The following is a 24,679-nucleotide window of genomic DNA, read 5'->3' as shown; positions in this document are numbered from 1 at the left end:
TGTTGTTGGTTGCGGATTCAGTCACACGGCTGAATCCTCTTTTCGGAATGTGTTTGTATCTGCGCGCATGTGTATGTGTGTGTGTGTGTGTGTGCGCGCGCGCTCGTGGAGGAGGGAGTGGAGTCAGGCAGTGAAAGACGGGAACCTAGAGGAAAACAAGTGAGCTCCATGGAAACAGCTCTGCTGCCACACAAAATTGAGTTTCATCCATCAACCATCACGGATCTAATGTCCGCCATTTTTTGTTGTTGTTTTTGCACCATTGAAACATAAACATCTAAAAATTCTGCAACCGATTATTTTTGTGAACAGAATTCACACCTTTAACTTGAAGCAAACCAGGATGTTTCCTCTGTACATTTAATGTTTGCTGTCCATTATCTAAATATGAAATCTGAGCATTTCGTTTCTCCTTTATAAGAAAAAAAAAATCTCTTCCGTTGGATTAAAGCAAACCACCAGAACCAGAATTTGCACAATTGCTGTGCAATGTTATTTGCCTGATGATACCAATTTTTAGGACCTTTACCTCATACAACCTGCTATGTATTGCTAAATTCTAGATGTGACTAAATGTGAGGCAGCTTTTTTTATTTATTTGTTTTTTTTTAGCAATGCTACTGGAATGTATGTAATTTGGGCTACAACTCAAATGAAAATATCAAGTATAATTCATTAATTAAACTGGACTAGATTAGCCTATTGAATGGTTCGCTTCGATTGGCACTTTGAGAGCTGTATTAATTTAACTATTTATTGTTGTGTAGTTTTCAGCGCGAGGCCTTTTGTAGCTGAATCAATTCTAACTTAATTAGAAAGACATTTCACCGTGATGTTTTGCAATTCGATACCCCTGCAAACTACGATAACAAAATGAACTTCAATTTTTAGCATTTGCATGCACCATATAATTGGCACCATCATATTGATAAAGGCTCTTTTTTGGGTGGGGGGGGGGGGGGGAATACAGCTCTTGTGGTTTTTGTCCTGACGTGGTGCAGGTGTACCTAATAGAGGGGCCAGTGAGTGCATGTAATAGAACGGTCAGTGATTTTTGGTCCGGGAGAAAAAAAATCATTGCAGGCAAGTTTTGTGTAATTTGTAAAAACAGTATCAACCTGGCTTTTGGCCCGGTGAACTTGTTTATTGTGAACATTCATGGTTGGTATGTGGAATGTTTGCTGCTCTTAAGGTGTGACATGTCAGAGGATGTTGCATCTCATATTCATTATGTTTTGTTTGTTTTTCTTTTCAAAACCTACCACTAATAGATTTTGTCATCCACGCCGCTTCCGGTGAACCTGCTTCAATTCAAGTCTTTCAGTCGTCAACTGTGATTATCCAAAAAAAGTATCCAAAAAGTGTACTCAAGTGTAATTCTTGCATTTATTAATTCCACTTTAAAAAAAAAATATTCAAGGTAAAGCAATCAAAAACTGATTTTCACGCAATGACAACCTGGCTGAAGTACAGTTCGTTTAAGTCTAGGTAGGGTTGCTTGAGAATAATGTGGAAGGAGTACCAATAAAGAGTATTTTTTCAAAATAATAAATTGAGTAAATATAAGTATTCTGTAAAAAAAAGACTCAAATACTGTCACGTTCTGCTCGAGGGGAAAAAATCGCTCCGAGCAGAACAAATGAATTAAATAAGTTGGATCCCAGGTAAAGCAGACAAGAGAGAGTATTGTCACAAAATAAGGTGTCTTTAATGACAGAACGAAAAAACAACAGAAAGAGCCCGACAGGGAAAAACGGTAACAGAAAACGCTGATCAAATAAGGATCAGGAAATTAACAGAAAACGCTGATCAAATAAGGATCAGGAAACAAACGCTCGCGGCTAGAGCAAACGCGAGGAGATAATCGCGCTGGTGGTAATAGTATAAAAATACGAAATATCGAAAGTCGAAATAAGTGGGCAACAAGTATAGGTCGTAAGGCAAGTATGCAAGTATGCAACGAGGCAAATAGCAATAGCGCAAATAGATAGCGAGAGCGAATAATGGCTCGGCGAGGAATTCTCCGGCAGTGAGATGACTGCCGGACTCTCTAAATAAAGGGGGGTAATCAGCCCGAAATTACGGGCAGGTGTGCCGATGGTGGAGGAGAAAACCCGCCACCTGCTGGCGGACACGCGACGTGACAGTACCCCCCCCTCAACGGACGCCTCCCGGCGGACTACCCGGTTTGGAAGGGTGTGCAGCGTGGAAGTCGCGCAAAAGGGACGGATCAAGGATCCAGGAGCGAGGCACCCACTGCCGCTCCTCAGGCCCGTAGCCCTCCCAGTCGACCAGATACTGGAACCCCTTTCCCCTGCGCCGAGAGTCCAGGATGGCACGAACCGTGTACACCGGGTCACCGTCGACGACCCGCGGAGGGGGCGGCGGCGTGGGAGGAGGAGCCAAGTCACTGGAAGAAACGGGTTTGAGAAGGGAGACGTGGAAGACGGGGTGCACCTTCATGGTAGGAGGTAGACGGAGCCTGACAGCAGCCGGGTTGATGACGGCCTCGACCTCGAAGGGACCAGTGAATCGAGGACCCAGTTTCGCCGAGGAGCCGGCCAGGCGAAGGTCTCGAGTAGCCAGCCACACCTTCTGCCCCACCACATAGGGGGGGGCCGGGCGCCGACGACGATCCGCGATTTGACGATTTCGGGACGCCGTGCGGGACAATGCCGCCCGGGCCTCCCTCCACACGCGATGGGCCCGCTTGAGGTGGTGTTGAACGGAAGGGACCTCCACCTGCCCCTCCTGCGACGGGAACAGCGGCGGCTGGTAACCGTACGCCGTCATGAACGGGGATCGGCCGGTTGCGGAGGAGACGAGGGTGTTGTGTGCGTACTCCACCCAAGGCAAGTGGTCGACCCATGTCGCGGGTTGGTGGAGGCACACACAGCGGAGGGCCGACCCCAGATCTTGGTTGGCGCGCTCGGCCTGTCCGTTGGACTGGGGGTGGTAGCCGGACGTCAGGCTGGCCGTGGCTCCGAGGGACCGGCAGAACCGCTTCCAGACGCGTGACACAAACTGGGGGCCCCGGTCCGACACAATATCTGTAGGGAGGCCGTGGAGACGAAAAACGTGTTTAACCAGGAGGTCGGCGGTCTCCAATGCCGACGGCAACCCGGACAATGGCACGAAGTGGGCCGCTTTGGAGAAGCGGTCCACGATAGTGAGCACGACTGTGTGACCTCGGGAGGAGGGAAGACCCGTCACGAAGTCCAGCGCGATGTGTGACCAGGGGCGAGGTGGAATGGGCAACGGCTGGAGCAATCCGGCCGGGGGTCGATGGGAGGACTTGCCGCAGGCGCAGGAGGTGCAGGCCCTGACGAACTCCGTCACGTCGTTCCGGAGTTCCGGCCACCAGAATCGCTGGGCGACAAGTTGTACCGTCCGGTTCACCCCTGGATGGCATGCCACCTTGGACCCGTGTCCCCACTGAAGAACCTCCGACCGCAGGGACGGAGGCACGAACAGTCTCCCCGCCGGACACCCCACCGGTACCTGCACCCCCTCCAGGGCGGTCTGGATCCGCTGCTCCACCTCCCATTGAACGGCCCCCACGATGCACTGAGCCGGGAGGATGGTCTCTGGGGATAGGTCCACTTCCGGGGGGTCGTGGAGACGGGAAAGAGCGTCGGGCTTGGTGTTCTTGGAGGCTGGGGAGTATGTGAGTAAGAAGTTGAATCGGGTCAGGAACAAGGCCCACCGGGCTTGACGGGAGTTGAGCCTCTTGGCGGTACGGAGGTAAGCGAGGTTCTTGTGGTCCGTGTAAACCGTGAATTGTTCTTTTGCCCCTTCGAGCCAGTGTCTCCATTCCTGCAGAGCCGAGACAACCGCCAACAGTTCACGGTTGCCAACGTCATAATTGGCTTCGGCAGCAGAGAGTCGACGAGAGAAGAAGGCACAGGGGTGCAGCTTCTGGTCGACTGGAGAGCGTTGGGACAATACCGCCCCCACCCCTGAATCCGAGGCGTCCACTTCTACAACGAAGGGAAGATCAGGGTCAGGATGTTGAAGGACGGGGGGACTGGTAAACGCCGCCTTTAGGCTAACGAATGCGGCCTCCGCGGTAGAGTCCCACTTAAAGGGAGTCTTAGTTGACGTAAGGCGGGTCAGGGGGAGCGCCTTCTGACTATAGCCGCGGATGAATCGTCTATAGAAGTTTGCGAACCCCAAAAAGCGCTGCAGTTCCTTGCGGTTAGACGGGACTGGCCAATCCCTGACTGCCAGCGTCTTGATGGGGTCCGCTCGTATTCTACCCCGCTCGATTATAAACCCCAGAAAGGAAATGACGGGAACATGAAACTCACACTTCTCCGCCTTGACGAAGAGCCGGTTTTCTAATAAGCGCTGCAACACCCGCCTGGCATGTTGCTGGTGTTCCTCTTCTGACCGGGAGAAAATCAAAATATCATCCAAGTAAACGAAACAAAAAATGTTGATCATATCCCTTAAAACGTCATTAATGAGGTTTTGAAAGACAGCGGGGGCGTTAGTGAGTCCGAAGGGCATGACCAGATACTCAAAATGGCCCAGAGGGGTCTTAAAAGCGGTCTTCCACTCATCTCCCTCTCTGATACGGACCAGGTGGTAAGCGCTGCGTAAATCCAATTTAGAGAATATAGTGGCGGATTGCAATGGGGCAAAGGCGGAGTCTAGCAATGGTAGTGGGTAGCGATTCTTTATGGTGATGTCGTTTAATCCACGGTAGTCGACGCAGGGGCGCAGAGTCTTATCTTTTTTGCTCACAAAGAAAAAACCCGCCCCTAACGGTGAACGCGACGGTCTGATGAGACCTGCGGCGAGCGAGCTGTTTATGTATTCCGTCAACGCCTCGCGCTCAGGTTGAGACACCTGGTACAGCCGCGAGGACGGTAACGGAGCGCCCGCCTGCAGGTCAATAGCGCAATCGTAGGGGCGGTGTGGAGGTAAAGAACGCGCTCGATCCTCACTAAATACCTCCCCGAGGTCCCGATAGCAATCCGGCACTCCGTCAAGGCAGACTTCCACGGAGGGGGTGACATGTTCGTACCCCCCGACGGCCGACTGTAGACAGTGTCTATAGCAGTAAGGGCTCCAGCTGTTGATTGCTGGGCGCGCCCAGGAGATTACGGGGTTGTGTACTCGTAACCATGGTAACCCGAGGACGAGGGGAGCGTTGCGAGACCGCATGACCAAAAAGCGCCGCAGCTCGATGTGATTACCCGAGAGTTGGAGCTTCAGTGGCTCCGTTCTGTGGGTTACGACCGCCAGGAGACGCCCATCGAGATCACGAATCCGCTTCCTATCGATCAGTCTCTCTAACGCACAACCTAGCTCGGAAGCGAGCTCGGTGTCAATCAGGCATACGTCCGCTCCTGAGTCCACCAGGGCCCGAACCCGCTTAGACCGGGATTCCCCAGATATCGTTCCCTCAAGTACTAGTCTGTTCGGTCGCGTGTCGACTCGATCAGACTTGGGGTTTAACGCGCGTGACGGTGACTCACAGTACTCATGTTCGAAGGAAACAGATGATCCCGGGTGATTGGTGATGGTTGAAAAGGAATCTCTCTCCTCGCCACCAATGTTCTCGCTTCCCAGCTGCATAGGCTCCTCTGCTGGTGCTGTCTCCCGGAATACTTCCCCACGTTCCCGGCTTCGCTCCCTCAGGCGATTGTCCATGAGTAGGGCGAGATCGATCAGTTCTTCCAGGTCGGTGCTGTGATCACGGGTCGCCAGCTCGTCCTTGAGTTGGGAGTTTAATCCTCGGCGAAACAGCCCACACAACGCTCGATCCTCGTAGCCGCTTTGCGCCGCCAGGATCCGGAACTCGATGGAGTAATCGGCGACCGATCGTCTCCCCTGGTGGAGGGCGAGTAGCCGACCCTCTGCCTCTCGACCCCGCACGGGATGGTGAAACACCCGGCGGAATGCTGTCACAAACTCCGGGTACGATGATCGGAGATTTGGCTTGGCCTCGCTGGTCGCAATCGCCCATGACGCCGCCGGACCTGTCAACAAACTCATAACGTAGGCCACCTTGGCGGCATCATTAGCGTAGGCAGACGGCTGCTGGCAAAAAATGAGCGAGCATTGGTGGAGGAAGTGACCACACTGCCCATGCTCACCCCCGTAACGAGGTGGGTGTGGGAGCGAGGGTTCCCTCGACATAGTGGTCTGAGAGAGGGGTGCCTCCGGAGTGGTTGGATAGCTCCCTGAGGGGGGGAGTCTCCGTTCCTCCACCCGCACCAAACGAGGTTCGAGTTCATCGAACCGATGAGCCAGCATGGAGACCGTGCCTCGGAGTTCCGAAATGGCTTGGCCCTGCTGACTCATTTGCTGCTCTTTTCGGGTAAGAGCGGACAATATTCTCTCTACATCCGCGGGATCCATGGTGGCCGGAGAATTCTGTCACGTTCTGCTCGAGGGGAAAAAAATCGCTCCGAGCAGAACAAATGAATTAAATAAGTTGGATCCCAGGTAAAGCAGACAAGAGAGAGTATTGTCACAAAATAAGGTGTCTTTAATGACAGAACGAAAAAACAACAGAAAGAGCCCGACAGGGAAAAACGGTAACAGAAAACGCTGATCAAATAAGGATCAGGAAATTAACAGAAAACGCTGATCAAATAAGGATCAGGAAACAAACAGAAAACGCTCGCGGCTAGAGCAAACGCGAGGAGATAATCGCGCTGGTGGTAATAGTATAAAAATACGAAATATCGAAAGTCGAAATAAGTGGGCAACAAGTATAGGTCGTAAGGCAAGTATGCAAGTATGCAACGAGGCAAATAGCAATAGCGCAAATAGATAGCGAGAGCGAATAATGGCTCGGCGAGGAATTCTCCGGCAGTGAGATGACTGCCGGACTCTCTAAATAAAGGGGGGTAATCAGCCCGAAATTACGGGCAGGTGTGCCGATGGTGGAGGAGAAAACCCGCCACCTGCTGGCGGACACGCGACGTGACAAATACCGAGCATCTGGTGTGTAACTTCAGGTTTATATACAGTATTTCGCTGAAATGAACACTGAAACATTAAATAGACACAAATTTAAAACACGAATCTGCAAATTCAAATATTGCCAATCAATATCATTTTAAAAAAATGAAGTAACATAAACGGAGGCAAATTTTAGCCTCAATAAATGGTCTTAAATGAATTGATTTTGTTAACAGACCGTGACACGACCAGGGCCCGGAGGAGCACGGATTTTTACCCTGGAGTTTATTGGCTCAGACCATACCATAATTACATGCACGCACACGTCTTCAGCTGACATTCATACCCGTAACATCCTCTGTAACTGACAAGTCATTGTTTTTCATACATCCACTGTCAGGGTTACATGAAATAAAATAATAATAATAATAATGCATTTTATTTAAAAGCGCCTTTCATGCCACCCAAGGACACATAAGAAAATACAATGTAAAAATTGGTAAGCGAGATATATAAAAACAGGACATAAAATCATAAAAACATGAAATGGAAGAGTTATGTGTTGTAGGCAATCCTGAACAGGTGTGTTTTTAGACGGGACTTGAAAGTGGAAAGAGGTGTGCAGTTTTGGAGGTCCGGAGGTACGTTGTTCCAAAGCTTTGGAGCAGCGCGACTGAAGGCTCTGGCTCCCATGGTGCTCAGGCGGGCAGGGGGCACTGACAGGTAGAGGAAGGACGAGGATCTGAGGGAGCGAGTGGGGATATGCACCTGAAGAAGGTCGGACAGGTAAAATGCAGAACAATCATTGTACAAGTCAAAGTAAAAAGCAATGTTTTGATGAGCGTGATTTACTCTTTATTTGCCATTGCTTTGCGCTCACATTGTGCTTCAATCTCATGCGCTGATTTGCGCAGTCAATCAGAGTGATTTATTGTCACTGACAGCTCACACCATTTTGCATACCGCGATTCGTGGTCCATTCATTCAAATCATATTTAAAAAGCACAATGACACACATTCCCTCGGATCTTCAAAATTCTAAACAATATTTGATTTATTTATTTATTTACTTACTTAATTCGGTCTGATGCTTCTTATGTTTGGAATGTGTTGATCAAGGTTCTGGGTATTCCAGGATGACATTTTGTGAAACCATGCCTGTCGGACAAATGGTGCGTTTCCAGCAATCCTGGTTGTTTGCGATGGTGTGAAAATAATGATTTTGATTGACGTTGATTGTAAGAGTCAAATTGTCTTTTCTAAGGACAGCTTGCATTCAGATCAGTTGTAAATTCATTCATTCGTTTTCCGATCCACTTCATCCTCACAAAGGAGGTGCTGGAGCCTAACCCAGCCGTCTTTGGGCAGTAGGCGGGGGTCACCCTGAACCGGTTGCCAGCCAACCGCAGGGCACACAGAGACGAACAACCATCTGCGCTCACACTCACACCAAGGGAAAATTTGGAGTGTTCAATCAGCTTGCGATGCATGTTTTTGGAATGTGGGAGGAAACCGGAGCACCCGGAGAAAACCCACGCAGGCCTGGGGAGAACATGCAAACTCTACACAGGAGGCCGCAGCGGGGATTGAACCCACAACGTCTGTACTGTGAGGCCAATGCGCTAGCCACTGGAACCCCGGGCCGCCTCATTTGTAAATTTAATATTTAAAATTTGTTTCAATATAAATAAATGAAGGCAAAAAGAAAGAGATCTGAGGATACTGCATCCTTCCGACTCAATAGCAGCACCTGGAGTCCACCAGGAATTTTCCTGGTGCTCCAGATGGGCCACCCCTGTACATGATCCAGCACAACAAGTTCACCAGGCAGAGATGATTCCCTTTAAAATCACGTATAATGATTTGTGCGAGTGTGAGCACGGATAATTGTTTGTCTATGTCTGCCCTGCGGTTGGCTGGCAATCTGATTCAGGGTGTCCCCCTGAATCAGTTGCCCGAAGACAGCTGGGATAGGCTCCAGGCACATCCGTGTCCCTCTTGAGGCAAAGCGGATTAAAAAATGGATGGATGAATCTAGCTCAACCAGCTTCATTACTCAAAAACACTGCGAGTTCTGGTCATTAATATCCTTGTCCTCCATGTCACCAGTACTTACATTGAATTGGTGAAACAGAGTCATGCGATCTAAGACTCTCTGACAAACTGAAAGAGATTACCCAATTACCGGTATTAATAATTGCCTTTTACCAAAATAACAAGTAGCAAGCTGAATGTATCTCAATGCTAACAGAGGAGAAAAGTTGCATTACTTCTTTTACCCAAAAAGTTGAGCTAATGGAATTGGAAATTTAGCCGGAGCTGTTACCACCCACTTCTTGTAAGCTGGAAAGGTGGTAAGATGGCCCCGCAGAGTCAACCATTGCTGTATGGCTCAGCATTTAAGGCTATTAGGCATGAGGCATGTTCATGCTCTTATTTCCTTTATGGCACTTCAATTATGAGTCAGACGTTTCGACTCTTATCACCACATTTTGCTAAATGTCATTCTACATGCATGGACGCACACCCAGCAAATAGAGCATGTCAGTCCTCAAAGCATGCACATACTCATGTACGTGCATACAAACACACAGGTTGCGCATCGCGGGAAAAAAAATGCCCACGCACAGATGTGCTTGGCTCAAATGCACAAACACACACAGTTGCTCTCTTGGTGAGATACTTCTGAGAAATGAAAGGAGAAGAAGTGATGCGTGTGCTTGGGCGATAACGTAGCATGGTCCGATAATCTCCCCATGGTGGAGCTTTCACTGTTATTACAGACACACTCAAACAGCACTAGTAAAACCAAGGCCAGAGAGAAATCAGACTATGATGGGCAAATTAGCGCTAAGCTGTCTGGAGTGTCATCAAGCCAAAAGTGTTGACCTGCAATTCACCCCAAATGCCATCTGACCGTTTGTTTTTACCTAGTTTACATCAACTGATTGATACAGTTGGCAAAAGTACGGTACTCACACTATGTACTTCAGTAAAAGTACCAGTGGCCTTTTCTGTTTGGCTAGACACTATCAGGAGATACTGCTACCCATTTACAACTTACATGAAACAATATTTATTTATTTTCAGTCCATTGCCTTCATAACAAAGTGTTTCTTGGTTGCTCAGCTTTCAAAAGTGTTGGGTTTTTATTTTTATTTTTTGTCAGCTTGTAATTGTTGCCATAACAATGGAATTTGCCCAGGGTCTTTCACTACCATAAATGCTTGGCCATGAACACACAGACAATACTGACTTTTTTTTTTTAACAGTCAGGTTTCTTATTCACCAAAGAGGGCTTGCAATCAGGTTTTAGCGTGACGGAAGCAGTTTTCGTCTGCTGATTTCATTTTACTGTATGTGCACGAAAAGTTGATGGATGTAACAGTTGGCTGTCAATCAATTAATACTTTGTGTGTGTGTGTGTGTGTGTATGTGTGTGTGTGTGTATACATATACTGTACATCAATATATATAGTTTTGAGGGGGGGGCGGGTTCCACAAAAGAGAATAATGAATATTGGTCCGATATATGAATCTCTAATCTCTAATGCAATGCTTCGCAATCGTTTACTGTTGTGCCCCCCCAACAAGAAGAAAACAATTCGCCCCCACCCACATCCCCACTCTCTGCCGCCACGATGATTGTCATTTGTCTATAAAATTGGAGTACGTAGAAGTACACTTCTGCATTACATTGTATCCTTATTAAAATTCAAAAAATATATAAAAAAAGAAATATAGTTCAACTTGCAGCAAAGAATAACTTTATTAACATTGATTTTAGTCTGTCACAGAAAGTAATTTAACTACATAATTTGCCTGAAATGACAAAAAATTAAACCTTCCTTCAACATTTTTGACAAACTTTTTGCACCATTTCAACTGCTGCAATTAAATCAATCAATAAATAATAATAAATTCAAATTCAGTTCAGCAACATTAACTCAGGAGCAGAATATCTAAGACACTTGAGTCTCCAAAACAAAAATGAATCAAATAATTTGTGGTAATTTTTTTCTCACTCTTTTTTTTTTTAATCAAAATGAGGAAGTCAAGATTAACGGCGGCGATGACCATGTTTTACAGTGCACAACTTTTCCAGCAGCTTATCAGGATGATTGAGGTGTAATGTCTTTAAGTGGCACATTGATTTATCTGGCTTCATGCTGTCCGCTGCCAGCATTTTTAGACACAGTAAACACAGGGGTCTTTACTCGTCTGTTTCCCACTGTAGTCACAGTGAAGCCAAGCGCTACGTAGGTTTCATCATATTTCCTTGTCTTCACTTTCGGGTGACTTTCTTTTGTCTCATTATCTTCGTCTATCTACGCCTTTCTTTTCATCTTATCTCTTGAGGGTTTGTTTACTGCATCCCCCCAACCCCCACCACCACCACCCTCGGCATTGCATCGCGAGAAGTCCTGCGTTAATGCAGAAAAAGAAACATCTTATTCTGATAATAAGGTAAGTTTGTTGACAAAAAGAAAACTAGCTTGTTCTTTTACAGTATTGTTATTATTTTTACATTTTGGAATCAGTAAAGCTGAGTTGGTTTCAATGAAATGGCATGCTATTGTGACTGTGCTATTGGAGTTAACTTTAATTTTGTAGTTCTATTTACAGAAAAGCCATTGTTAATATATAAAAATATCGAAATCACCTGTATCATATCGAATTACATCATTCTCCAAAATAAAATATGTCGCTTTGTGTGCAATTGTTCGCTCTTATATCGATACGTATCGGTCAAAATAGGCATCACTATACCTGTAGTTAGTATATACTGTCCACATATTGACTTGTACGACAATACTTAAACCATATTTATAATTTAACCTCGCCGGTTAACATTCAAATGAATGGGAGTGAGCCTCGCCTTTAAATATATCCAAAGTTGTTTTCTTTCCATCTCAACCTGCCTCTTCCTTGACTGACATTCCATCTTTTCATGGATTAAATAATGTCACGTGGTACAAAATATTGTATGTGAACCTTCAGAATGCAATAAAGGCTTATATAGTTCACATTGGGGGAGTCGTTATGGTAAACCGCATAGTGAGCGGCCAACTGTCATTGTCTTCCTCGGATCTCGATCTTAATTTAACAATAACAAAGCCCAGCTATTTGTTTTAGGAGCTTTCTTCACGAGGGACGCATGTGATATATGCAATTTGACAGTGGGTAACAAACTGGGTCCACTTTTGACTCATCGCCAGTCAATCGCAGAAAATAAACATTTCAGAAAAATAATATTAATGTTTGCATTTATACCCCAAAATGAATTGAGTATTCGTATGCCAGTCAATTTGCATCTCCCCATCCTTTATTCGGTCGTCACACGTCGATCTCAAGTTTTATCATTTTAGTCCTATTATTGACTTGATTACGGCTTATTTTTTTAAAATGGTATGTATCACCGACAACGTTGCTTGTAGAGGTAAACATTGTGTTATGAACACAACTCTGGTTATCTTGACAACCAATTTTATTATTCTCATTATCTTATCCATTTTCAAATGACAGCTAATTGTATGTCAAGTCAAATCTCACTCCCACTTTGACGTTGGAAATTCCTCTGCATGCATCAACACATTGAGCAATAATCAGGAAGAAAGACGAGTAAGCAGGCAACTGAAAATGCGTTACAATACATCATCCAATCAAATTCTAGAGCTTTGCAATTATGGATGAGGTCGCGTGACTGTGAAGTGAAGGAAAATACCGGTACTTGATGTAAATCCACCTCTTGTTATACTTCAACTCATTCACACTCGATATAATAAATACAATGAGTAATTCATTCACTGAATAAGAGTAAGCAATTCAATGTAAACAGAGAAACAAATAAATAAAGATTCTGAAAAGCCGTTTTAATTAAGCCGCTTAAAGAGATGAGGGAATAAAGGAGGCAGAGAGAATTAGACAAGATAATGAGTTTAAAGTAAAAGCAGACAGAGCAAGTCCAGCCATATTTTTTAACACTAATATCAGACAAATGCTACGCACGAGCAGTCAAATATGGCATTAATATTGCAGTTCACGTCAGAATAAACACAACATTCAGAATATTTAACAGTCTTCAGAACCAAGACTCTCAACTAACAAATCTGTACTGAAAGTTATTTTAATGTGCCAATGAAAAGAACATTTTCACCAGCATATTGCAACAAATTGACTCCAAAAACTTTCTAAATGTCATTCATTAATGTTTTATTCATTTTTCATTTGTTTTGTTTGAGTCGCACCATTGCTGCGGTTATCGTTTCCCCCAGCTTTTCGACGTTACTCCTAATGGATCAAAATTATTGAGATGCGGCTCAGCGTAGTATAAAATATAGATGGAGCATTTGTTTTGTTTCCCAAAGACAAGCTACATAGGATATAATCTATTTTTCAGCACTGTTTTTGAACATTTGTGAGATTCTGCAGAGATTAGACACACTGTGCATTGGCTTGTTTAAATTCTGCTCCGACTGTGATTTAAGACGCTGCCACTCGTGTTCCAATTAAAGACGAATCCACAAAGTAACTATCGTCCTCCTGCAGCTTGAAGCTCTGTGCTGCTGAAACGGTAATTATTGCTTCAAAGACTACACCGCTATTCTCCCGAGTCCCCATTTAGACACTTCCACATATCAACCTCTCTCTGTAGACAATTGAACTTTTTAGAGTTAATCGTTAATCACTTGTTGACGCCGCCGCGGGATGATCAGCACTCAGCAAGCTTTGAGTCGGGTCACTCGCTTTAGGTTAGGAACGCGAGAGGAGCGCCTGTATGCTAGAGTAACTGTTTGGAGCTCTACATGTGTTTGAAAGTGGCAGTGTGGAGCTGTTTTAGCTTTATTCCTCTAAAAAAACGTTTGTTTTTCCTGGAAACTCAAAATATTTGGGGATGACATCAAAAGATGATTATGAAACAATAGATGAGCGTATCGTCCATTTCCACGTATTCACATTTGGATTTGGACACACGACTTACAAACGTTTGGCTCACAACATGTGACTGAGAGGAGTATTTTGTTGCCCAGGTTAAGACATTGCTTATTCAAAAAAGAAATACTGTACTGGTACTGTAGCTTTGTAGTCTATGCGCAGTCTTAGATTTGTATTTATGTGTACAGATTGTATTTTTATTGCAGTGGTAACAAGCTCATAACTTGATTTACTTTTGCAGAAAATCAAATTTTCCCATGAAACTGAATGAATTTAGAGGCCATTATTCTGTTCCAGAACCTCAATAAACCAGCATTTTTGGTGTTACGTGGAAATGCACTGTTGCTTATAAAAACTCTCTTCCTTGTGCCGTCATCCTAAAGTGATCGATGTGTGTTCCAATGACCCCATCAGCAAGGTTGTCAGGGGCTTTATACTTCTAGTCTACCCGAATCATAATGGGTTAGCCAAGGTGAAAAGGCGTTAATGAGGGATGACGACTCTGAACCCCTATGAAAAATAAAATATTGGGACGTAGTTTTTTCCCTTGCCAGACAGGATGCATGTCGCCAGGACCTCATCTGGAGCTGGGCTTGGAGATGACACTGGTGGCAGGGCATGTTTCCACGGCCACGCAAAGGCACAGCCAAAAGAGACATTATGGTGGTGGGCAAAGGCAGCAACCATGGCTGAAGAAGAAGATAGCGTTGCGGCGGTCGGCAACCTGTGGCTCCAGAGCCGCATGTGGCTCTTTGGCGCTGCCCTGGTGGCTCCACGAAGCTTTTTCAAAAATATTTGAAAATGGAAAAAGATGTGGGAGGGAGATGTATTTTTTGTTTTAATATGGTTTATGTCGGAGGAAAAACATGACACAAACATTCTTAACGTTTTCTGAAAAAAAAAACGTAGAATAAAATGTTAATTTCTGTCAACGAAGATCTGGATCACAGCCTGCGACACACGTTTCTATTAGCAGAGCGGGATGCCAAGCAGGTGGCTGTTGCAAAAACAAATAAATAAATAATAGCCTTTCAATTCACTGAGGGTAATGGCAAAGAATGGGAATCTGGAGGGCCGATAGAAGCATTTTAAAACGGTACACGTGAGCTACGTATTTAACACACTGTGAAAGTGCGTTGAATGCCTCCACGTCTGGTCTCAACAAAGGTAGGTAGGCATGCATGTGTAAGTGCATGCCTACCTACCTTTTGTCCAATATGGCTCCTTCAACATTTTGGGTTGCCGACCCCTGGGCCAAGGCATCGAAGAATCCGGTTTGTTGACCTCAGTCTTGTTTCTCTGCTTTTTGCAGATGATGTGGTTCTGTTGGTTCTGTCATTGAGCCTCCGACTCCCACTCGGGTCAATAAAGAGTATAGTGCTTTCTCCAGGTCGGGAATTAGATTCTTCCCATAGTGGGGGAGTTCAAGTATCTTGGGTTGTTTTTCAGGAGTGGGGGAATAATGGAACGGGGGATTGACTGGTGGATCAATCTTGGGTGTGCAGTGATGCAGACTTTGCAGTGGTCTATTGTAGTGAAGAAGGAGCTGAGCTGAGGGTCAAAGGTCTCGTTTGCTGTTGACCTACGTTCCTTTACTCGCCTCTGCTCGCAGTTTGTGGGTGTCTGAAAGGAACGAGATTACGGATGTAAGCGGACAAAATTTATTTCTTACGCAGGGTGTCCGGGCTCTCTCTTAGTGCTGCTTGGTTATCTGGGAGCAGTTTGGAGTAGAGCTGCTCTTCCGTCGCCTCGAGAGGTGTTGGGTGAGGTGGCTCTGACATCTGTTTAGGAACCAAAAGAAGCAGCACCTGAGACAGGTTGCAATGATAGCCTGGGAGAGCATCACCACAGAAAAATGCAAATGTTAGTTGGCATTGATGGTTTACAGACTTAATGCAGTTATTAGTTATTCACTTCAGTCCAGTGGGGTAGTGCTCCCTGCAGAGGTGGGTAGAATCTCAATTTTCCTATTTTTATTTTATAAATTTGAGATGTACTGTACATTTTTCAGTAGTCCAGAAGAACACCATGTTTTAGAAACATTAAAATCTAAGAAAAATCCATCATTGGTATTTGCTCACAAATAAAATTATCATTACTTGATTAGAAGCAGTTTGTAGTTATTTCTGGTAACACAGGCAACCTGAACGAATGTTAAATTGATGTATCATGAGACATGCTATAAAACAATATTTAGTGAACAAAGAACAAAAATATACGCTGCTTTATCTGGAACGCACAAACGAGGCAGCACAATGGCGCTTCAACCAGTACATGTATAAATGTATAAGTAGAAAATAGAACGAGAATAAAATATCACACCAGAATTCATACTTTAATCCAAGCTAAGCCAACATTCAAAATGGGGCATAATATGCCCAAATAACCTGCAGTTACAGTGTGAGGCTTCACTTTTCAATAAACTGGTGGTTCTAATTTACTCCCTGTGTATAACCTGGTGGTGGTAAACTGGATCCTTGTCTCAGCTCACACTGATTCGTCTTGCTAGTTCTGGGTAGGGAGCTGTCAGGGCTGCTGGTTGGGTTTCTGGTGTCTGTCTGGGCCTGGTCTGGGCCTGATTTCTGTACAAAGTCAGCAATTTCTCCCTTCTTTTTCATTTTTATCTGTCCCAAAATAAATAGTCTAGTTTGACCTCAACATTGTTTTAGGCTGAATCTTGTGTTTTAACTTGTTTTAAAATCAACAACCATTTGTGTTGGACATTCGCGTCAAACCATCCAGAATGACCGGCAGCCTCTTCACTTCCAATAAAGCTGGTTGGTTGAATTTTGTGATAGAACAGAAAGCTGCCAACACCAAACAGCAGCATACCTGATATCAAAAGGCCAATAATCTAGATGTCTTCCACATCCTCCAAGGACAGGTATTTCTCCATGGATCCAGGGCGTATCCGGCAGCAAGTGTCCCCGGAGGGCAAGCAGGCTCCCCACTGCCTGCTCTTTCCGTCGAAATTTTTTTTTCGATTGCATCGAGAGACCAGCCAACTAATTCCATGGGTAGTTCTTTGGATGAAAATACAGTAGGAGGCTAGGAAAAAGTTAGACAAAGACAGCACAAAGACTAAGTGGCGAGCAGGGAGAGGGTGCGGGGTGGGGGCAGGAGCTGTGCAAAAAGCATCCCCCTTTGTCGAGAGCCAAGCATGGTTGATTTAACTATTTATTTCTTATTATTGTGACGTTGAAGGTATTAATTAATGTAGTATTAGTGGTAGTGGTAATAATAGTAGTACTCAGAGAATGGTTCGAGATTCAGCCATCTCGTTACCTCTGCGTCCCGTGTCCTAGACGCATAATTTTCCCACGGGACGCACAGTTCCAAACAATGCGCTTTTTTGGGACGCAAAAGAAATTTCTCAGGCAAAACAAACAAACAAAAAAACTATGGCAAGCCTGAGGATTTCACAGTCACAATCGTTACCGATCGTGTCGTTTCGGTGGCGTCATTTTCACAGTACCGAAAAAAAGTTATTTTCTAAAAGTCACCGCACTTGAATTGACTGTGTGATCCATGCGATTTCACTGCGCCTGTATGTGTGTTTGTGATGTGGTGTGTGAGTGTGTTCTAATTTACTTTCATTTTGTTTTGTTTTCAGTTTTGGGGGGGACGCAACAGATGACGTTATGTGCGCATGCGGCTTGTTATTTTAGTGCGCAAACTGAGGAATCGCGCAGATGAAAGTTTGAGATGGTGGCGAAAAAAACTCACCAAGGTCTACTAATTACGATATTTAAGAAATATCGTAATTATCGTAATTAGAAAACGTGAGAGCGAAGTACCACGCGAGGCACGATTACGAGGCAAATTGGTCATTAGATTTGTAGGCTAATCGCTGTGAAAAATAATATGAAAGAGTATTGGTTATTCTTTAATTTACTGGTTGTAGCATGGCAACTTTATGAATTAAACCTTCGTCACAAGGTGTAGTAATGCGAATGTTAACTGTTGGTAGAACTAATGATGACGTGTGCTAAATTCTTTCGTCAAATTGATCCCTAGATTCCACATGCATCGTTTTGGGAAGAGGATGTCAAGCCACATCAATACTTACCTGTATTAATGATTACCAGTCAATTAATCTTTGCAGTGTGAGATTGGAAAAAATACTCTGATGATCCCACATGATTACTCCAGTTTTTGAACCATTTATCTTTTGGAATAAACCTGGAGTACACAGCTGTTAATGCAATGTTCATTGTTAATGCAGGTTGACCCTTGAAACATTATACTTTTGAGTTTCGGAATTCTTGATTATCAATATCAATAGAGAAAATATTTTAAAATATCAAATACCAACCTCCGCCCACTCCCCCAATCCTCACTGTCACCCACACACCACAAAATCCTCAAACTTGCTCTATTTAACACCCGCTCACTCAACAACAAAGCACTCGTCTTACACAAATTCATAACTGACAATAACCTGGATTTCCTCTTTATCACCGAAACCTGGCACAAACACCTCAACTACTTCTCACTCAACCAAGCCACCCCACCTGGTTACACCTACATCGACAAGCCCATCACCGGCCGAGGTGGTGGGGTGGCATCAGTCCATAAAATAAAATAGAGTTTAAAATCAGCACTATTTTCCACCTCACCCTCTGAGTCCTTTGAACACATCACCTTCAAATTCCCTGGTCCCACAAACCTGGTCATTGCTGTCATTTACCGTCCCCCAAAATTCAACCCATCATTTTTATCAGACTTCTCAGATTTTGTCACACAGCTTTCACCTATCTCACCTTTCACTCTGCTCCTTGGCGACTTTAACTTCCACATCGACAACACCAACTGCAAACATGCCTCTGAATTTCTTGACCTTTTGGACTGCCTTAACTTCACTCAACATGTCAACTTCCCCACCCACACCCACGGTCACACTCTGGACTTGGTCTATTCCACCGGTCTCACCATTGAAAAACTCTCTAGCACCAACCTCAACATTTCCGATCACCTGGATATCACTCTGGACCTCCACCTCCCGACCCCCATTCCCAAGGTAAAGCGCACCATATCATTCAGAAACCTCAAATCCGTTTCCCCAACTGACTTCTCTACCTCCGTCCTCAACCACTTGTTCATACTACCTCCTCCACTGTCCCAGGACCCCACTGTTCTCACCAACTACTACAACAGCACTCTCTCCTCTTGTCTTAACCAACTTGCCCGCATCAAAACCAAAACTGTCTCCTTCACTCGCTCAGCCCCCTGGTACACCCCAGAACTCCGCAAACTTAAAACCCGAAAACGCCAGCTAGAAAGACTCTATAAAAAATCTGGTTTAACTGTTCATCTCCTCGCCTACACCGATCACCTTCAGTTATACAAGACGGCACTCAACTCCAGCCGTTCCACCTACTACTCCTAACCTTATCCACACCGACTCCAACAACCTTCTCCACCGTCAACAAACTCCTCAAACCCAGTGACAATATTTCAACCTCTTTCACCGTTGACAAATGCAATTCATTCCTATCCCACTTTCAATCCAAAATCGACATCCTCTACTGTTCACTCACCACCTCACCTGTCCCCCCTCCCTTCCTACCAGCATCCATCACGCCAACTACTTCACCTCTCTCTGAATGCACACCTGTCTCCATAGCCGAACTCACCAATATCATTTCAACAATAAATTCCTCCACCTGCACACTGGATCCCATCCCATCTTCCTTCGTCAAGCACTGTTTTCCCACCATCTCCCACCTCGTCATGAACATTGTCAACTCCTCCCTCAACTTTGCCTATGTCCCCTCCTCACTCAAACTGGCTGCCGTGACCTCCATCATCAAAAAACCCGGACTCAACCCTGACATCATGAGCAACTTTCGACCCATCTCCAACCTCCCCTTTCTGCTCTTCCTACACTGCCCCACTGTCCCAAGGTGTCCCCCAGGGTTGTGTGCTTGGTCCTCTTCTCTTCATTCTCTACCTTTTACCCCTCGGCCAAATCACATATCATCATGGTCTCCAGTTCCACTGCTACGCTGATGATGTCCAACTGTACATATCCACCAAATCATTTACCCCAACAACCCACTCCACCCTGTCTAACTGTCTTTCAGATGTCAAATCCTGGTTGCAAACAAACTTTCTCACTATTAACTGTACTAATTCTCAACTGCTTATTTTTTATTGCATTTGAAGTCAAGATGGCGCCCGAGTAGGCAGCCGTCAGCAAGTGCTCTCATGAGCCTTGCTTTTTTTGTTGTTTTTGTGTTTCTTTTGTCACTTTGTGTTTGTTGTTACGTCGTGTGGACTTGATGTGGACCTTTTTCAGCATTTTTTGGCCACGACATTCATCAAGGAGGAGACTCTGTGCTTGGTGGTTGTGCATTCTCGGCAGCATGGGTATACCAGCACTGTTTTTGACTGGAGGAATGTCGGCGCCATTTGACTGTCGTTGCTGGACAGTCCCGGGGCGCTTGTGTCTTGTGCCTGTAATGGGCAGCATTTTTCACAGCCCCGCTTTGTTCAGCGGAGAGATCGGTGCTGTTGAACGGTCTGCGGCTGGATGGATGGAGGTCTTGAGGAGCCGACGATGAGAAGAAAGGAGCGTTGGCACGGAGTGCCGATGCGGATTTGGAGCTGGGAGTCGCGGCTTGGAGTTTGAAGCGGATTACGTGGGACAGGAGAAGTGAACTAATCTCTTTTCGTCAATGGATGCTACAGCTTTGTGTTTGCTTTCAAAACTTAGCTTGTAGCAGACGTGTGCACATTTTCAGCATGACGTCTCTGATCCACTGGAGAAAGGACACTTTGATCCTCTCCTCTTTCATCTAGAACTGCTTCAGACAACAAAGTGTATGCAGAAAATTGGTGAAGATTGAACGACTGTCTGTGTCCTATGTGTTGTCTTGTGTTATTTTTGTTATTTTGACTTCAAAATGGCGCCGCGAGAGTGGCTGCCTTTCCAGCAGCTCCTATATTTTGTTGTTCTACTTCTTACTTTCATAACTTTGCTGCTGTGAATTGGGAATTTCTCCATGTGAGACTAATAAAGGTTTTCTTATCTCATCTTATACTCGGTCCTCGGGCCCTCACCCAAACAACCACCAACTTTACCCTCACTATAGATAACTTCACCCTGTCCCCCTCTCACTGTCGCAACCTCTGTGTCCTTTTTGATAATAACCTCTCTTTCGATCAACACATCACCCAAACCACCAAAACTGCTTTCTTCCACCTCAAAAACATTTCTCGTCTCCGCCCATCACTTTCTTTCAACGCTGCTCAAACCCTCATCCACGCATTCATCACCTCCCGCCTTGACTACTGCAATAGCATTCTCTATGGTACAACCTCCAAACTCCTCAATAAACTACAGTACATCCAGAATGCCACCGCCTACTCACCCACACCCGCACTCGTGATCACATCACCCCCATCCTTAAAAACCTCCACTGGCTCCACATTCCTCAGCGTATTCAATTTAAACTGCTCCTACTCACCTATAAAGCCCTTCACAATCAGGCCCCCTCCTATCTTTCCGACCTTCTTTACCAATACACTCCTTCCCGCAATCTCCGCTCCTCAAACACAAACCTCCTCGCCATCCCCGTGACCAAGCTCAAAACCTGGGGGGACCGAGCCTTCTCTGTCGCCGCCCCGACCCTCTGGAACGCTCTACCACAACACATCCCCAACTGTACTGACCTCCAATCCTTCAAATCATCCCTAAAAACTCACCTGTTCCGCTATGCTTTTAATACCTTTTAATCTCTTTTACCCATTTTTCTTTTGTTCATCTAAATGTGCTTTTGTAAATTATGTATGCTTGTTTTAAATGCACATTTTTATCCTGTGTTTTAAGCTCTTGTAAAGTGTCTTTGAGTGTTATGAAAATCACTTTCAAATAAAATGTATTATTATTCATTCATTCATCTTCCGTACCGCTTGAGCCTCACTAGGGTCGCGGGGGGTGCTGGAGCCCATCCCAGCCGTCTCCGGGCAGTAGGCGGGGGACACCCTGAATCGGTTGCCAGCCAATCGCAGGGCACACATAGACGAACAACCATCCACGCTCACACTCACACCTAGGGACAATTTAGAGTGTTCAATCAGCCTGCCACGCATATTTTTGGAATGTGGGAGGAAACCGGAGCACCCGGAGAAAACCCATGCAGGCCCGGGGAGAACATGCAAACTCCACACAGGGAGGCCGGAGCTGGAATCGAACCCGGTACCTCTGCACTGTGAAGCCGACGTGCTAACCACTGGACTACCGGGCCACCCCATGTATTATTATTATTATTATTAATATCAGTCAAAATAGAAAAACGGGTTCCCATGATGAACGTTTACGGAACCCAACATTTGTTATTGTGTTCTCCCATTGGGTAATCCGACGGAACCGAAAAACAGGTTACCGTGAATTTCAGAAATCCTCAGGCCTGCTCCTGAATTATTTAAATTTTTGCAGCATTTGTTTATCATTGTATGTATATGTTGTTGTTTGTGTTATTATCAGATGCAATTGAATAAGTAGACACTTTCAGAATTTGAAATTTGCGACTCTCTCAATCCATAGTGGCACTCATACTTTTCTGATCAGCGAGTCCCTGGGACTCACTGCCGGTAAACTGTAAAATTCTCACTGAGAGATTACCGCTTTTTCTGCAGTCAGTGATTGACTTCTATGCAAAGTCACTTCTCAACTTGTGTTCCGTGCCATGTCATGCCTGTTGAGTGTTGATTTACTTCATATTAAGAAACTACTGCACTAAAACATTCATTCATAAATGTATACCATATGATTTTATTTTTTTTTCTCGGTATAAATAACACATACCCCGACTGTTCTACTCTTTGAATAAAAACACTTCATTCAAGCGTTAGGGAGTGCAAAGGGTTATGATGGAGGGGTGTTGCAAAAAGACCTGCCAAGTGGTATGATAGCATTGTTTTATACATGTCCTCGGCTCGGCCTCAGTTTCAAAATCAGTCCTTGGTCCTTGGTCTTGGCCTCGGAGGCAAGTCCTTGGTCCTTGACCTTGGCCCGGAAAATTTTCCAAGTCCTTGGCCTTGGCCTTGGCCTCGGAGTCAAGTCCTTGGCCTTGGCCTCTTGTTGCCGGTCCTTGGACACAACACTGGTATCTGCAGAGTTACCGCACCTCTCTAATGATATATACCGGTAATGACTTCCAGTAAGAGGGGAGTATTTTGTATCACTGCTCTTTACAATTATAATTACTCACTCGGTCTCCGGTGCATGTCACTTGTCCATTGGCTGGTGGTGCTGTTGTTGTTTTTGGGCAACCTCCAACTGGGTCCCAAAGCGGCACCTAAAGCCGCAGCGACCCGGATACACGCCCAACGTCGCTTGAAGGTTGTTCCTGAGTTGGGTGGCTGGTGGTGCTGAAGGAAGAGTAGCAGGTGTTGGCAGGGTTGTCTTATTTACTGTTTCAAGATACATTAGGAAGGAAGATGTTTTTTTTTCCTAAAATCAAGGTGAACCTCTCCTTCTCGGCCCTTCTGAAAAGAGAGGCATTCCTCCACTATGATTGTTTGTGAACTTTGTCAACCGATTTTCCCCATCGCTCTGAGTGTAGGCTCTTTTATTTTGGTAAAGTCTGCCTTTGTGCATTCAAGTGACTAAGGCCTTGAAAAGAACACCTTCGAATTAAAATCAGCTCAAACTGCATTTGAAAGTGTACCTCTCACAGCTTGGAGCTTCAAAGTTGTGGAGGCGCATGAAATGATTTTGAGTGATGTGTATTATAACTCCGTCCCACTTGGCCTTCTCCAATGCTTAAGAATTTTGCGCTTATCCACTGAGTCTGAGAGAAATTAATTAGTTGGGTTTGAACAATGCTGGATAAAGGAATGTTAGGTTAATATGCACTGCGTAGGTAAACAAATTGAGATCCAGCTTTCATGGATTTTGTCATTTAATGTTGGTCTAGACTAATTTACTCCCTTTGAAACCGACTACTCTAATGCCAAACTTTATGCTTCCAACTTTGTTGGAACAGTTCATAGGAAGGCCCTTTTTCTTTCCGAGCATGACTACTCCAGAGTACAAAGCAAAGCTCATAGCGGCATGGTTGGATGAGTTTTAGTGTGAGAGCCATGACCTCAACCTCACCAAATAAGTACCTTTGGGATGAACTACAACAGCCATTGTGAGCCTGGCATCATTTAACTTTAGTTCGTTGGAACCACTGAGGTTTATCACAATCTATTCAGAAATCACTAATTGACATCAAGTTAGTGATCAATTTTTCCCTTCGGAAATAATCGTTAATCTTCTCCAGATTCACACTGTCCCAATACTAAAAGCATTTACATTTAAACTGTACAGTCACCTGGAATGGTCTCCAGCTCTGTGACCCTGAAGAACACGTGTCACCAACATTTTTGAGGGTGAGAGCAACTTCATGTGTACCGATTGTGCGAAGGGCTACCAAATTGATACACGTCTGAAATAACATATTTGTCCAAAATACCTTCAATAATATGAGGATGTGTTATTTTTAATACTTGATGATTTAAATTGTCAGACTTTGATCGTGTTTCGAAATGTCTCACAGTAGTGCCAATGTTTGCATTTTTAAATCATAATTTCTACTAGCAAATCACAATGTCCAGGCACTGGCGGGCTACTCAAGTGGTCTTCACGGGCTACCTGGTTGGTGACCACTGCTGAAGAAGATACATGGACTATATTATGGCTGGATGGATGAAAATGTTGTTTGAAATCCAAATTGTATGACTTTCAGGTTGAACTTATGAGTTTAGACCACATTAAATAGATGACAGGACCGGGCGACATGGCCCCAAAATTGCAATTTTTTTTCCC

The 24,679-nt window shown here is 44.9% G+C and overlaps 1 protein-coding gene and 1 long non-coding RNA gene across 2 annotated transcripts in view; one reads left to right on the top strand and one right to left on the bottom strand.

Annotated features, from left to right (window-relative positions):
• Nucleotides 1–24,679, top strand: part of LOC127608198 (neuroligin-3-like) — a 238,327-nt gene that overhangs the window by 99,201 nt on the left and 114,447 nt on the right. The gene's annotated exons all lie outside the window — the stretch shown is intronic.
• LOC127608385 (uncharacterized) overlaps nt 21,015–24,679 on the bottom strand; it is an 87,509-nt gene continuing 83,844 nt past the window's right edge. Inside the window, exon 2 of the long non-coding RNA XR_007964260.1 lies at nt 21,015–21,943. This is a non-coding gene — a long non-coding RNA (uncharacterized LOC127608385). The remainder of the gene's footprint in view (nt 21,944–24,679) is intronic.

The sequence above is a fragment of the Hippocampus zosterae genome, chromosome 1, assembly GCF_025434085.1.
Source record: "Hippocampus zosterae strain Florida chromosome 1, ASM2543408v3, whole genome shotgun sequence".
In the NCBI taxonomy this organism is placed as follows: Eukaryota; Metazoa; Chordata; class Actinopteri; order Syngnathiformes; family Syngnathidae; genus Hippocampus; species Hippocampus zosterae.
Note: the sequence above shows the minus strand (reverse complement) of the source record. Positions and strands in the feature narration are given on the sequence as shown.